Source organism: Enoplosus armatus, chromosome 2 (assembly GCF_043641665.1).
Source record: "Enoplosus armatus isolate fEnoArm2 chromosome 2, fEnoArm2.hap1, whole genome shotgun sequence".
Lineage (NCBI taxonomy): Eukaryota > Metazoa > Chordata > Actinopteri > Centrarchiformes > Enoplosidae > Enoplosus > Enoplosus armatus.
In genome coordinates, this window is record NC_092181.1 from 18,162,113 (window position 1) to 18,176,964 (window position 14,852).

The window sequence follows — 14,852 nt, forward strand, 5'->3', positions numbered from 1 at the left end:
TGAACAGTATATCATAATCAAAACATGTCTTTGTGAACTAATATTTTACATACGGTGGATTCATAAACACTGCTGACACTACAATGCACATGACATGCTATCTTCAGGACAAAAATATTTAGTGCACCATCATAGCTCCAGAAGATATATACTTTCTTTTATTTTTAAAAACACACTTTTACTTCCTCTAACTAGATGTGCACTGCCCAATAAATAATCATTTGGATTTGTAAAGTAATTATTTTCTAAGATACCGCGATTAAGGTTACATTTTGGAGTTGTGAAGACCAGATTTTTAGTAGCTTCATGTTCACATGTCTGTCCCAATTGGTGGCTCCACAGACAGGATATAAGAACAGTAGGGTTGCAGGTAACAAAGGTCATCAGCTGGAATTAAAAGCCAAAGTAAACCAATATTTGCTCACAGGGCTGTCCTGCTACACAAATGTAAACACTCAGACAATAATGACCCGTCTTCGATGTCAAAAGGTATTAAACTGACCAGAGACAATAAACAGAACTGTGTGGTAGTTAGGTGTCCATAAATCAAACCTTGCTTTGTTGGAGATTAATGTCAAACAGTGTTGAATGTTTAGCTGTAATCCAACTCTCACTGCAACTGGTGAGAGTCACTGAACACAACAGAAAGATTACATTTTCTTCATTAGGTCTCAAAATTTGCCTTTGAGTATGGCTTTGTGTTCAGTTTTTAAGATGGAACACCAAATAGATTTTAGAGAAATTATAATATATTTAACGCCTGTCTTATAAGTTTACCAGAAACTAACTAAGCGACCTCACACAGGTCTAGACCCCAAGGTTGAGAAACTTTTCCTTCAGCTGTTGCACCACTTTTCACCAGTTTTTCAAGAGAATTCTTTAGTTTTTCCTTTTATACAATGATGAAGCTACCCAGTTAAAAACAAATTGTACGGCAAAAAACCCCAACTTAAATTTATCAAAACACTGACAATTGATTCAACTTCCAGTGTCCCTCTTCATGAACTAGGATTGAGGCACTTTTGTTTTTGTGCTAATATGTGCAAACACAGTTGCCATGCTTATCTGTCAGTGCGGGTGGGCAAATAGCTTCGGCAAACACAAACATCTTGGAAGCACCCGGTTAAGTCCATAAGTCACATTCAGGATGTGACTCAGTTTTAAGCAGTTCACACCACGTTGTGCTTGCACTCAGGCTTGTCAGACTTAGATGTTTACACATGGACATGACACCATCGTACCTCTAATGCCCTGCTAACGGAAGCTGATTATACTTTTATACAACAGAAGCTGGTAATGAAGCTGTTGAAATTTCGTAGTTGATTTTGTTGCTCTGCTTATAATTATGTCAATATCCACCATCTAAAAATCAGATTAATTCATATTAAGATCCCATTTACTCCTGGTATTAGCATGTGATCTGTATCTGCATAGGTTATCTAGTTAATAGCAGGCGATCACAAGCCTTTGCATTTACACCTGGTGTTAATAAGCGTTCTCGTTATCTTGATTCAGCCCACATCAACAGAACATATCAGAACTTGATATGCAAATTAAGTCTGCAGAGACTTATCAACAAACATGTCCCAGGTCAAGGAAAGTGATGCTGCTGCATGAGCTCTAGATTCCCTTTGCTGAGCTAGAGGGCGTCTGTAGTCCTTTGCCCGTGGATGTATTTCATGGACGTTTCTTGAATACATCTGTTACGTATAATTGCACATTTTTGTGTTTGGTTTTGGTCAAATACAAGGAAGACATAACATTTCGAACACCTCTGTCTTGTCCTGTTGCGTTATGCGTTTAGGTTTTTATGTCGCTAAGAAGATTATCTACCATCTACTGAGTTTGTATTTTCAACATGCTCCAAAATCCATCGATCAGAGATACCTGATGTCCAAGTAAAGTGAATGAAGTGTCTGGATGAAGTATTTGGCTTTAATACACGAGATCTCACAGTGGATAGAAGTTAGAAGTTCTGCACAAGCTGCTACGACTATTAATGTGTTGGATATACAGAGAAACAGGGAAACAGACAGGCAGGCAGAGAGACATGACACACACACACACACACACACACTGACACTATCATACCCACTTATCACAGTGATCATTTTTATCAATATTAGTTGAAATGAATACAACTTTTTATACTTCTTTCACAGAACCGTCACACAGAACTGGCCTCTATTTATCTGTGTGTTGACTCAACCTCTGAGCCGCAGCCTTGGCTTTGACAAAGTCCACAATGGCAGATGCTGAATCTGTCTCCTGCACAATAGCAGTGCAAAAATCAATGTAATAGAGCAAAACAGTCTCTAACAACTATGACAGTGAATGAGCACCGCGTTGCAGTAACACGAAGCACAAGTCATGAAAGTATTTGTAACACAGTGTGCAGAAGTCGGTGTCTTTGATTGTGTTATTTAAAAAGTGTCTGTGTATAAACAGCTGCCCATGTATTCTCAAGGGGAGCTATATTGTGACAGCAAGTTGTTTTTAAATGGTTCCTGCCAGGTAATATGGTACTGCATGTACTTGTACTAGATCTGCCAAAACTTACTCAACTCATCTAAAGTATTAAACCGACTGGTTTTCACTCCTAAACTGCCCAAATGTGAACTAATTTCTTGACTTTTCGACATTGACATTTTGATAGGTCAGTTGCAAATACAACGTAGAACTTAGAAATGATAAAAATGTTTATAGGAAAAGAATGAATCTTGGGAAGTTTAGTTAGGATACGCTTAGATTGTACACATGGTCTGATGGTCACTGATGTCATGTTTCTTAAACCGGCAAAAAATGACTTTTGTTTTGGCCACTCAAGGGGAGCAGAAACAAGTTGTGTACAAAACACTGACATCATCACCTTATAACTTAGCGAAAAGTTGCATATTTACACATCCAGCAGTTACGGAGCAACATTTCCATTCATCCAGAGAGCTGAAACTCTCTATAAAGCTGCAGAAGAGGAGCTGCGGATTCAGGTGATAATTCTCTGTAGGTTGATCACTACGAGCAACCCCTTTTATATTGTTTTCACATTGTCTTTTGGACTAAAAGTTGCTGGCAGTGCTATTCAGTATTTCACTGGTGAGATTATTGCCATGAGCACATCAAAAAGGGTGCTTGCATATCAATGGCAAAATTCCTCCACATTATATACAACATGATGTCAGAAGTATGGTTCTTTATGCCTTATGTTGCTGCCCTTTCACACTCATAACATGGAAAATATGCAGGCTGACCAACCGTGCGAAGCAGACCATGGTAAGATGAAACTGTAAAATATCCCCGGTCAAGCTCATAGTTGAAATCCAGGTCAGACTCGGCTCTACTTGGTTTAAAAGTTCAGTGCTTAGCCTGAGTTTGGTGTCACCAGCCATTCAAAATGTCATCACCTGTTTCTGAAGGCATTATAATGTGACAGCGCTTTGGACGTTTCCATGAATTCTGTTTGTTTGGAAAAGGCTCCTACGCCAGCTGGATGGACCTGGAATAACCTGCTCTGAATATTCCCATCCATGTCACGCATGTGAAAGGTGTATTCATGTGTTTCCAAGAGCCATGACGGATAAAAACACTGACCAGGCGCACTTTTACACTCAGTGTCAGTCATTCTGTGAGGCAGGAAAGCAGAGAGGGAGGCATCTATAAAACAAACATGGTAGCAGCAGTGGAAGGGCAGAAGTGGCAGGATGGGAACTGCTGCCAGACACATTACAAGGAGCTCTAATGAGGGAGCCCACACTCTCACCCCCCGCCACCACAGAGGAACGCGAGGCGGGAATTAATTGTGAGGGCGATGATGGCGAGCGAGCTGAGGAGCAGGTCATTACTGCACGCCTCCTCCTGGAGCGCCGCGGGCAGAGCGTGGAACGCCACGCTACTTGCACAATTCCCATGATCCCACAGGAGGGGGGAACAGATAGCAGGAGGGGGGACACAGAGAGAGAGAGAGAGAGGAAAAGGAAAAGATACTGGAAGAGGAGGAAGGCAGCTTCCTCTTTGTTGGAAACAAAAAAAAGAAAAGAAAATGTATTGATTAATGGCATTACACATTATTCTAATTATTTCACTACATCTGATTTTCATTACAGCCATTTGCTATATGCCTCATACTGTAGACCTGATCTTCATTTTTTCCTTGTACCATGATAATTTATCACCGTGACAATAATAAAGTCAAAATTGAACAAAAATGAAATGTATTTGTCCCTTATTGTCCTTTTTTCTATCACGTTTTTCTGATTAATAAATCATCCTCTGCAAGCGTGATCATTACTGGGTTTAATTTGCAATATGACATTGCAAGGTGGGCACTGTAAAAAACACTACCGGAAAATTGCTCAAAATAATCAGGTACAACGAGCGACGGCAAAAAAAACCCTCATAGTTGAAGGAGAACTGAAAAAAACAAAACAGCTTTGCATCAAGGTAATGATCAGATTTTCGTGTGCTTCACTCTTCTAATCTGCACACAGTATAATAACTGACTCTTTGTCATTTCTCTTTGTGTGGTTTGTCGCCCTTATGAAACCTGTGACATCAGATTGAATGCATTGGACACATTGCCCTCTAGTGGATATTTAATATATGTATGTATGTAGGAAATGTAGGTAATGTATATCACAGCCACAGACAAAAGTCACTCACGTCTAGCATTTCAGCCGCAGCAGTTAAATTCAGCTGCAGATGTTAAATGAGTAAGATTAATATTAAATGATTTACTCTGTGGTAAGGAAGAATCATCATGCATATATCTGCACAGAAATGCATTTATAGTAAGAATAAAACAAACAAACATAGGCTTAATCATTAGTCCCAGGTGAATGTGATTTATAGGGCTGTGACAGATAAATATATTCATGAATTACAATGAATGTGTGAATCCAGGTAAAAGCCACTATTTGTTATGGATTTCTCTCATTAAATTCACATTGATCATAAAAGAAGAAGGTGTAAATAAAGTGCAACAGATAAGCTAAAAAGGATTTTAAAACTCTAATGTTTTGCACATTCACTGGAATCCAATCCAATCTACGCAACTGGTGTTATTAGCTGCTGCAAAAATCTAATTCTCTTCTTAGACATGGAAAATTCATTATGAGTCAGTAATTAAAACAGAAATACAAGCAAACACTAACTGACTTTTCCCCGCATAGACATCCCCTCTCCCTTCCCCCATAAGCGAGGGGCTTTTTGCGTTATCTTAACTTATAACGAGAGAGCAGAGACACACCTCTTTGATGATGTATTTAACGACCCCATTCAGTGCTTTTCCTTTTTCACTACTTTCATGACTAGAAACCCTAATGAGACCAGTGCTGTTGCCTTGGGGATGGCCAAGCCCATTGCATTAGCACATGAAATCATTTAGGCCATGTCTGCCGGAATAAAAATATCATTATGGTGAAGCTCTCTGTAAAAGTGAGCTGAAAGCCCACCACCGCCAAGTGTTTTTTTGTCAAGATGAAGTATTCCAAGAGCCGAGAAGGGACACACTGAGACAGGACCTAACTAAACTGCTCTCTGGCTTGCTTTGCTGACGCGTATAAGAGGGTTTTTAGAAAAACAACTACAGCGTAGAACCTTATGTGAAGCTGAATTCAACCAAAAGGTTCAGGTGCGTGACCATTAGCTAGAAACAGGCAGGTTTAATGGTCTCACTGTTTAGAAAAGGCTTTGTTTGTTACGTGGTGTCGGTGAGATTGAAGATGAAGTCCATTTCATGTTTTGTTGCTCATTATATAATGATTATATGATGATTTAAGTGGACATGTTTGTAAACATGGAGTGGATGATTATATTAAACTTGAGTTTAGGAAGAGAACCTTTTTGTAACATATTTTATTTACATAGCTTAGCAAAGACAAAGTGCTTTATTGGCAATGTAATGTTATATGTAAGAAGTTAAGTCAATGTTTCACCGCTGCAACAGTATTTGTGGTGTCTTATATGCCAATGTGGCCTGGCATATGTATAACATAACTGAATGAGAAATTAGATAAGCAGTGAGAGGTGGTTTTAGCACTGAGAATTATTAGTCCTGGTTTTGAACAAAAATAAATGAAAAAAAGATATTTTAATAAGTCTAATATGTGTAATGAGTCTTTATGAGAAATGCTAATATGTTTTACGAGTCAGGAATCCCCTTTCAACTGATCATTTCTACACCATAGTTGTTGACATCATTGATCTGATCTTTCTTGTTGTTCGGTCAATCTGGACAACAACTCTTGTGTTGAGATTTCTTATGATGAGGTTTTACCAATCTGTCACATGACACAACCTTGACCAGAATAAAACTGATTGTGCTCACAGCTCAAATCCCCCGTTTGCTTGACCTCACTGCGAGCGAGGTCTAACGACGCTTTTATCACAGCCGCATCAGAGAACTACAAAGCATCACGGCTCTACAAACATCCAGCACTCGATAATCTGTGAGTCATCTTGAACCTCTTCTGCTGCAGGATTGTGACTGAAGGTCAAAGGTTAGAGCACATCACACTGATTCAAACATTCTCCCTGCTTGTTGCTTCCTGCAGATGTGTCCTGACACACGTGGAGGATTTATACACTCTACACAGTGTCTGCTTAAGAAACTTAAAATAGATTTTAATCGTTTTTTTAATGCCGTCTATGCATGCAAATTATTTCATTGAAATGATGGTTTGGAGGGCTGAATGAGGGTTGAAGATAGAGGGGTTGAATGGAGTCCCAGAGGTATTGTAGCTTCACCCTCTCCTCTGTGGTTCATATGATGAGAGAGCAGGAGGCTATGAAACTGAAAAGGGTTTTGAGTGGAAGGTATGTGAGATGCGTTTTAGATTTAGACAACTTAAATCTTAGTGGATTAATGGATGTAGTCTGTGACAAACAGAAGAGGAAGGGGTTAGACGCCTCTATAGGTCTTTCACAATGTTTCAAGTCTGTCTTAAAACAATAGTACGCTGCCCATATGTACATTGAAACAGGTTTTTTTTCTTGTTGTAATCATTCCTTCTGTCCATACTGGCCATTAGGAGATCCCTTCCTCATGTTTTTCCAATGTAAGTGGGACAAAATCGACAGTGCTCATTCTATATATATCCCAAAGTCTACCTGAAGTTAACATGTGTCTGAGTTAGACAAATCAAGTGGGTATCTTCCAAAGTTACTGCCTTTTTAGTACAAGATTCCCTCTTTGTGTTACTATTCCTCCACAGCAACACGGCAAGAAAACATGTCCGGGGAAAGACTAAGACATCCACTTGATTTGATTAACTCGGACTGCTGAAGCCTTATATTAGCGTCAGACAAACTTTGGAATACGTTTTTTCTGTGGATTTCGTCCGCTCATCACTTACAGTGGAATCATGTCAGGGAGAAAGGTTTCATTCGTCGGTACGAACAGGAGGAATGATTACAGCAAGCAAACATTGGTTCAGTGTACATATGGGCATGTGAATATTGAGACAGACTTACAAAAACGTGAACTTATCCTTTAATAATTTATAAATTCAAAAAAAGACAAAAGCTTTTTAATCTTTTGGTTTATCCTATATTCTGGGCTGCATGCTTTACAACCTTTCGTTTCTTTGTTAAGCCGCCGACCTGCAACCAACATTACGATTCACCAGGAATATCTTCAGCAGCACAAAACATGATAATTTATGTAAGTGCTTGTTTGTGTGTTTGTGAGTGGAAGAGGAGGAGGGGGGGGGGCATATCAGGGAGTGCTCGTGTTTGTGCGTAAATCATGTCTAACCATATGCTGCCTTCCTCCGCAGCGCACACGCAGCTGAAATTGATCGTCAACCATCTCCTGCTCACAACAGCGTGGGCAGAGAGAGAGCAAGGTCACAGCCAAGGACTTGCCACAATCAGTGATGGGCTGCGGAGGGGGGCTTATGTGTCACGCCACAGCTGTTACGCTACATACTCTGAGTCACAAGCACATCTTTACTGCTGCAAAACATCACCTTAATTACCTTAATGCCAGACTGTCTCTCCCCGTCTGGATGAATCCTGCTCAGGATGCCTTAATCTGAGCCTAATCTCCAGCGTCCTCACATACTGTTTTGGGAGTAAAATCATAGCTTTGCCTTTCTTATCTGTTTTTATTTCCTGTCAGGTTTAAGTGTTTTATGGTTCAGCAGTTCAGAGGAAGGGAGGTTTGTCTGGTGATAGACAACATGGCCGGGGGGGGCGGCTGTTGCGCTGTGTGCTCGTCATGCTGAACCAAGCCCGAAGCAGGTGAGGGGATGATTTCATGTCTGTGCTATCTAGAAGGACCGTCTCAGCTGCCAATGCAAAGATAAGCAAGGAGGAGGCAGCTGCTGCTGCTGGGGCAGCTGTGTGACTGTGTTTCTGAACCACGAGCTGCAGGCTGCAGCTCAACAGGCTGGTTGTGCATCATTCCAGCACGACAAACAAGTTGAGCAACAATCTTGAGCAAGTGCCTTGTTTACCATCATACCTATGGAAGCCACGTAGTCTCTGAGCTCAGTGCAAAAGTTTACTCTCTTTAAAAACAACAGTAATCCTGTGTGGGAATAACAGTTAAAGTCATTTTGATTTACACACACTATTAATTCAGATGGGAGACAAATTGAAAGAAAAGCCAACATAAAGTGTCTTAGTAAGGTGTTGGGCCACTACGAGCTGCCGGAACAGCTTCACTGCCCCTCGTCATAGATTTTACGAGCCTCTGGAAGTCCACCGGAGGGGTGACCACCGTTCTTCGTAAAGATATTCCCTCATTACGTGCTTGGATAATGGTGGTGAAAAGCGCTGTCTAACACGTTGGTCCAAACTGGTTTCTATCTGGGTTGAGTTCTGTTGACTGTAAAGACACAAAGACAAGGTTCACATCATTGTCAAACTATTTAAATTACCTGTACGGAACCATCTGCATTCAGTTATAGTAATGTTTTTCCACTCATTTGTTCTGGTTTTTCACGTAAGTTGTCACAACAACACACACATTACACTGGTTTTGCAGTGAATACAGCACTTGATTATTTTCATTTTATGCAACTTTATATCTCCATTATATTTCAAGTGGAAATATTGCACTTTTTAGTCAAATACATTCATTTGACGACTTTGACACTACTTTGCAGATTAAGATTAACATACAAAACATATAATGAGCTTATAGTGTATACATACTGTACATGACACCATGTGTTCGATGAACATACGCTACACAAAAAATACATTAAAATGGTGCTAACATATTAATGTGTGAGTAATAATAATATAGTAACAATGACAGGTACCATTCTGCCTGCATAATAGGTACTTTTTTTTTCTCACACAGTATTTGGTTGGTAATACTGTAAAGTACTTTTAGTACAATTTATAAAGCAGAACCTTTACTTGTAAGTTGTGGTATTGTTACTTTTACACAAGTGAATACTTTTTCTACCACCAACACTTAAAAATGTAACCCATAGTGAACTTTCAAAAGCAGTAACCTTCATTGAATAACTATGAATACTGCTAACTTACAACGCCCTTGACAAACAGACGTGGGCAGGAATAAAAGGGGACTGTGAAGTGTTCTGGCTGGTACAGCAGAGTGTTTGCCGCTGGGACACTTGGCAGGCAGGTGGGGGCAAAACCAGAGGCAACCTGTAGGAGGGTGGTGAATCAGGATGTTGTTTAGACGGTATGGGGACATTTAAGGCTGCTGTAGTGTGACATGACATTAAGTCACAAATGTCAAGTGCCAGCTGTCTGCACATGGGGAGGCTGCCTCTCAGTTTTGTTCCACAGATCGTGTCTCTGGTGGAAGAACAACTTTGTGCCTCTGCAAAACAACCCTGCAGTTGTCCCTCAATTTAATTTTTTACTGTAATTATTATATTATTATGTGTTATTATTGTATAGACCTAGACTGCAATAAATAGAATAGATTAGATAAATAAAATTAGACGTGAAAACATTTACTTTTCTAGAATAAATCAAGGTTCAGGTCTATGACTGCACAAACATTTAGGTCGAATTAGTGAAAAGTGTGGATTTCTTTGTGAATTCCAAAACTGCAATGAGGTTTCACAATCTGTGATGAAGTTTGAATATGAGTGTCCAGGAAACTGCAAGCCCACTCATCCTGAAATACACAATCTCTTTAAAAGGACAATCAGATGCATTGTGGGTCACCATGCTTCACCAGCAGGGGTCATCATCTGCTCCATGCCAAACACCAGAGGATGTAGTTAACAAACAGTGGGGCTGCATGCAGTCTGCCAACTAGACAGTAATCCTGAACTGCCTGGGAATTGTGAATATTTCTATGAAAGTGAGTGACAGCCTTTACAAATCTGACACTGATTTACTGTAGATAGGGATCATTTCTGCTGCACTTTCTGCTGATTAACATGGCCGGTTCATGTTCATATGTGTAGAAAATGTTATTCTACATGTCCATTTACAAAGTGAAATCTTTGGACAACCACAAACTGTTTTTACTGTCTTTTCTCTTTTGGTTTACGGGTAAAGTAGCTTCAATCTGCACCAAAGCAAAGAAAACTGGCTCCCAGCAGTGACCAAAGCGAGCGGGGACCAGGCGATGATCCCCCCGTTGGGATCAAGAGTTGGAGAAGTGGGTGAGAGGCTTGTATCACACAGCTGGTAAAAAGGACTTCCCCACTCTTCTTAATAGAGGGCCGTGCCTACAGAGGCTTCAGCTGGGGGCGGTGTGTAAGGGGCGGATGGAAGCACCTGCAGACTGAATGCGGGAACCAGCTCTTAAACCTCTCAGAAGCAGGCGGTCGCCACGGGAACAGCGGCAGGCCATGATTGGCCTTGTCCAACCCTGCTGTGACCGAGGAGGAACTCTGTCAATCGTTGACGGCACACACACCGCAGACAGAGAGGCGCTGTGAAGTGGGACAAAAGTCCTGCACTTACAAAGTGCAGGGAATGTGAAATAAGGTAAAAGAGCACAAAAATCTTTAAATTTGGTGCTCAATAATATAAAATAACTGCTCTCCAGTTACTCTCCCTCTCTTTCTTTAAACCCCCGTCCTCACCACCCTGCTACAGACCCCCTGCAGTGGCTTAAACAATTAGGCTATGTGAGACCCACACTAACGACTCTCCCTTGTCTTTTAAGATAACTACAGGAGGAGGGGCAGCAGTGGGTGACATCTTGTTAGGGGGGGTCCTGTGGTCAGTCGCTTGTGTATTGGCCCAAGCAGAGGATACCTAGTTATTACCCTACATAAAGAGTTTGGTGTGTGTGTTTAGATTGCCCCAGGTGAGATGTGTGCTAATACCACTGGTGCTTGTGAGAAGTGCTGGTTTTCTCAGCTTCACGACGAGCCCCAGTAGCTCTGTCGCGCCTCAGATGTCACCCTTTTCTCCCACTTTCAGGCCAACGTAAAGAAAGCTGTAAATCAGTGCTTTCATCACAAATCAGTCTCCATTGATTTGAGTCTCCACCTAATTTAGGACCAAATGATTCACACCAAATATAAAAACAAAAACGTATCCAGGCAGCAAAGTGAGGTCTTGTGTAATTTCCCCCTGGGGATCAATGAAGCACTTCTGATTCTGTCCACAGTAATGTGGGTAAATCCAAAAACAATAAATTTTTTCTTTAAATGATAAGAATAAAAGTAATTAAGTCCCTTGAAATGTGCATGTGCAAGCCACTTGTGTCAGATCACATGACAATCAAATGTGTTTTTCTTGTCCACACTAAAATTAAAAGGGTGGTTTTGGTAATGGTTTTGGAAAAGATCTGTTTTTAGTGGTCAAAAGCAATGGTATGGTGTGTGTGTGTGTGTGTGTGTGTGTGTGTGAAAGGAAGGAATGAAAAAGGGATGCATTTTCAGATTTATATGCTAGTGTGGCCAGTAGGTAAGAGATCAAACCAACCACGAACAATCATGTTGGTGGCATAGAGCTGAAGAAAATTGAAAATGCGGTTGTCCTTAAATAGAGATCAAACAGGGCGCTGTTTGAATAAAAACATTCAAATACTCACCTTCCAGGATTGTGCGTAAGTAAAAAAAATATATATATTGAGGTTACAAAGATTTAAATTTCTTTATAAAGATTTCACGTTTCAGGTTGCAAAAGTTATTTTTAACAGTAGTTCAGCTCTAATCTGTCCTCCGTCACAGTGCAGCCTTGTGCACCTATTAGGGGCTGGTAAATGTAGGAATTCAACGTTAAACTGTAAGTTGGCTTTATCATTTAGCAAACTTTTCAACTTTTGTCAGTTACATTTTTTTTAACATGGCGAGTAAAACGTTGAAAAGAATGACTCATTTCACACTGTGGTTCCCCACCCAGTTTGATAATGTGAACTCGTGCTTTAAAGCCACAGTTTTACATGAAAGAGTAGGACTATAAACCACCTCCTGACATATAGTGACACACGGATCTTAAGACCAGAGGCCCAGATCTTTGACCTGAGGAGCCAGTAGGATCCTGACTTTGTTTTGTTTGGCATAAATCAATAAGAGCACTGGGCCCACAAGAAAAACAGCTAAAATCCCTCACTAATGCTCATCGTCATCTTTAGGTGTGAAATCAGTCAAGTGACAAGTGTGCCTAAATTTTGATGACCCTGGGTCAGCATGAGGCCACAGCTCTGTGTTTACAGATGAGGTGACGGCACATGCCTCCGGTCCTTTGAAATGTGACAAGGTGAGAGGAATGACGAGATAATCTCTGATTTACGAGTTACAGTAGCTTTCAGGGGCAGCAGCCCAGCAAGGAGCTCTCCTGCCTGACCGCCGGCAATACACATGGAAAAAGTCGATGCGGCCGTTTTGAGTTGCATGCAAGATAAGCACTGATAAATGCACTGACTGCACTTTTGGAGTGCTGTGGCAGCAAACCAAACCCTGTGAATTTAAATGGTAGCGGATAAATAAATTCATTCAGAGAAGGAAAAAAAAAGCTACCTCTATTTTGAGCCTTAATGCAACTAACTTAGAACACAGAGACTAATATGGACAACAGTTACAAAAACTTGTGGATTCTAAATGTTATTTAACCCGAGAAGTTTACTGAGTGCACTTTCTTGTTTACAGCAGCGGCCTGAAGGAGCAGGGCCAGGAAGCTGACCAGTCCAAACAACCACTGAAAGCCCTGCAGCAATGATCACTTGGTCACTTCATTGCTGCAGTGGTAGGTTTACTGCCTTGCTCAGGGGCATTTTGATGGAAGTTGATGAGGGGGAAAAGGGGCTTTTCATTCATTCACTTCTAAGATAGTCACAACTCACCTGGGGATTTAAATTGTGTGGTACACAAGCTCCCTGACCATTAGCTGGGCTAGCTGCTGCTCACATTACCTTAGTCTATGCAAACAAGGCCTAACAACAAAGGACAAGCATACACATGCCACTGCCAGCAGTCCCCTGGAAACTCAGAAATATTCAGTCAACATCTCATGAGACAGAAATAGAGCTGGGAGACCACTTACTAATATCCGCTTAGTTGCTTTAAACAATACTACATTTTTAACTATTTTTTGTCTGACACAACAGTGGGATACTTAATAAAAGGCTGTATACAGTAGTGGGTTATGTACACATATTCCTGATATTTATTTGCAGCTCTTATTTCAATAAACATCTCAAAGCTTAGAAAATCCTTCTGACACTCATATGGTTCGTTTTAATCTATATCTCCTCCTTTGCTATCAAGAGGAAATAAATCAATGAGGGATTTTGCCTCCCTTTGCCTTCCTGACCATTTTGGACAACCTGTGTAGGTCTACTGCTAAAGGTTGACCAGTGAAGCAGTATGCAGACAGCAGAATGACACAATTTGACTTAATTGGAAGTGTACAATGTGGTTTAAAGACATTTACACTGAAGCAGACCAAGTAACAACTGAGTTGTGTAAAGACAGAAACCAGACTTGACGTAAAAGGGTCTATTTTGTCTTAACAGGATCTGTGTTGCAGCTAGAGTGACTCCTCCTTCCTCTCTCTGCTTCTTCCCCTCCCCCATTCTGTGTAAAAACAAATCTCCTTTTCTGCTCGGAGCCTGAAACTATTGAGTCAACAAATGTCACTGCAGCAAGGCAGGGGCTGCTGGGAAAGAGGTGGGGTCTCCTTTTAAGCCTGAACTGCAGCTAAAGGGAGATTATTTTCAGACAAGACCCACCTGTTAGTAAAGTAGAAGAGGAATTAAATAGTTCAGTGAATGGGGGGTGTCATTGAGCACTGAGCATGGTGGTTAAAGCTGTGACCATATGTTAAGAAATGACAACATAATACTGCTAACAAATATTTTTTCTTTTATGTTTCCTCGTATGTTTATGACCTTTAAAACCAAACAACATTCTTGCACACTTTGCAAACTGAACCTCAGACCTCCAGCTCTGCGTAAGGACCTAACAGAGAAACCCACAGCAAAAACCACAGCTGAATTACTTTTTATGACCCATTTTTACTCATGTTATTTCAACAACCTTCCAGGGCTGAATTTGTCTTTTAAGTCACCATCAGCCCCCTTTTTCCTCTCTCACACTGCTCTTTCTATCTCTCTCAAGCCCACGTGGCCAGTGTCAACAGGAGGTGGGTCTTGGCAGACACATGAAGCAAAGTATGCTGCCTGTATGCAGGCTGGAGAGTTGTCTTACACTCCACTCTAAAAATGAGCCAGCCAGCCAGTCAGCGGAGGCGTGCCTAAATAAGACACATCCGTTGGAAACGAGCGCATTGCTCAACTGGTCGGACTCCAAACTGGCCACCTCTGATTGTTGCTGTAATGCTCTCAAAAATGAGGGCTATTACACCACAGGGGAACTTCTGTAACCAATGACAGAGAAAGAAAGAAAATGAAAGAAGGAAGTCAAGAAAGACAGCCAAAAGGGAGGGAAAAACCCTGAGTC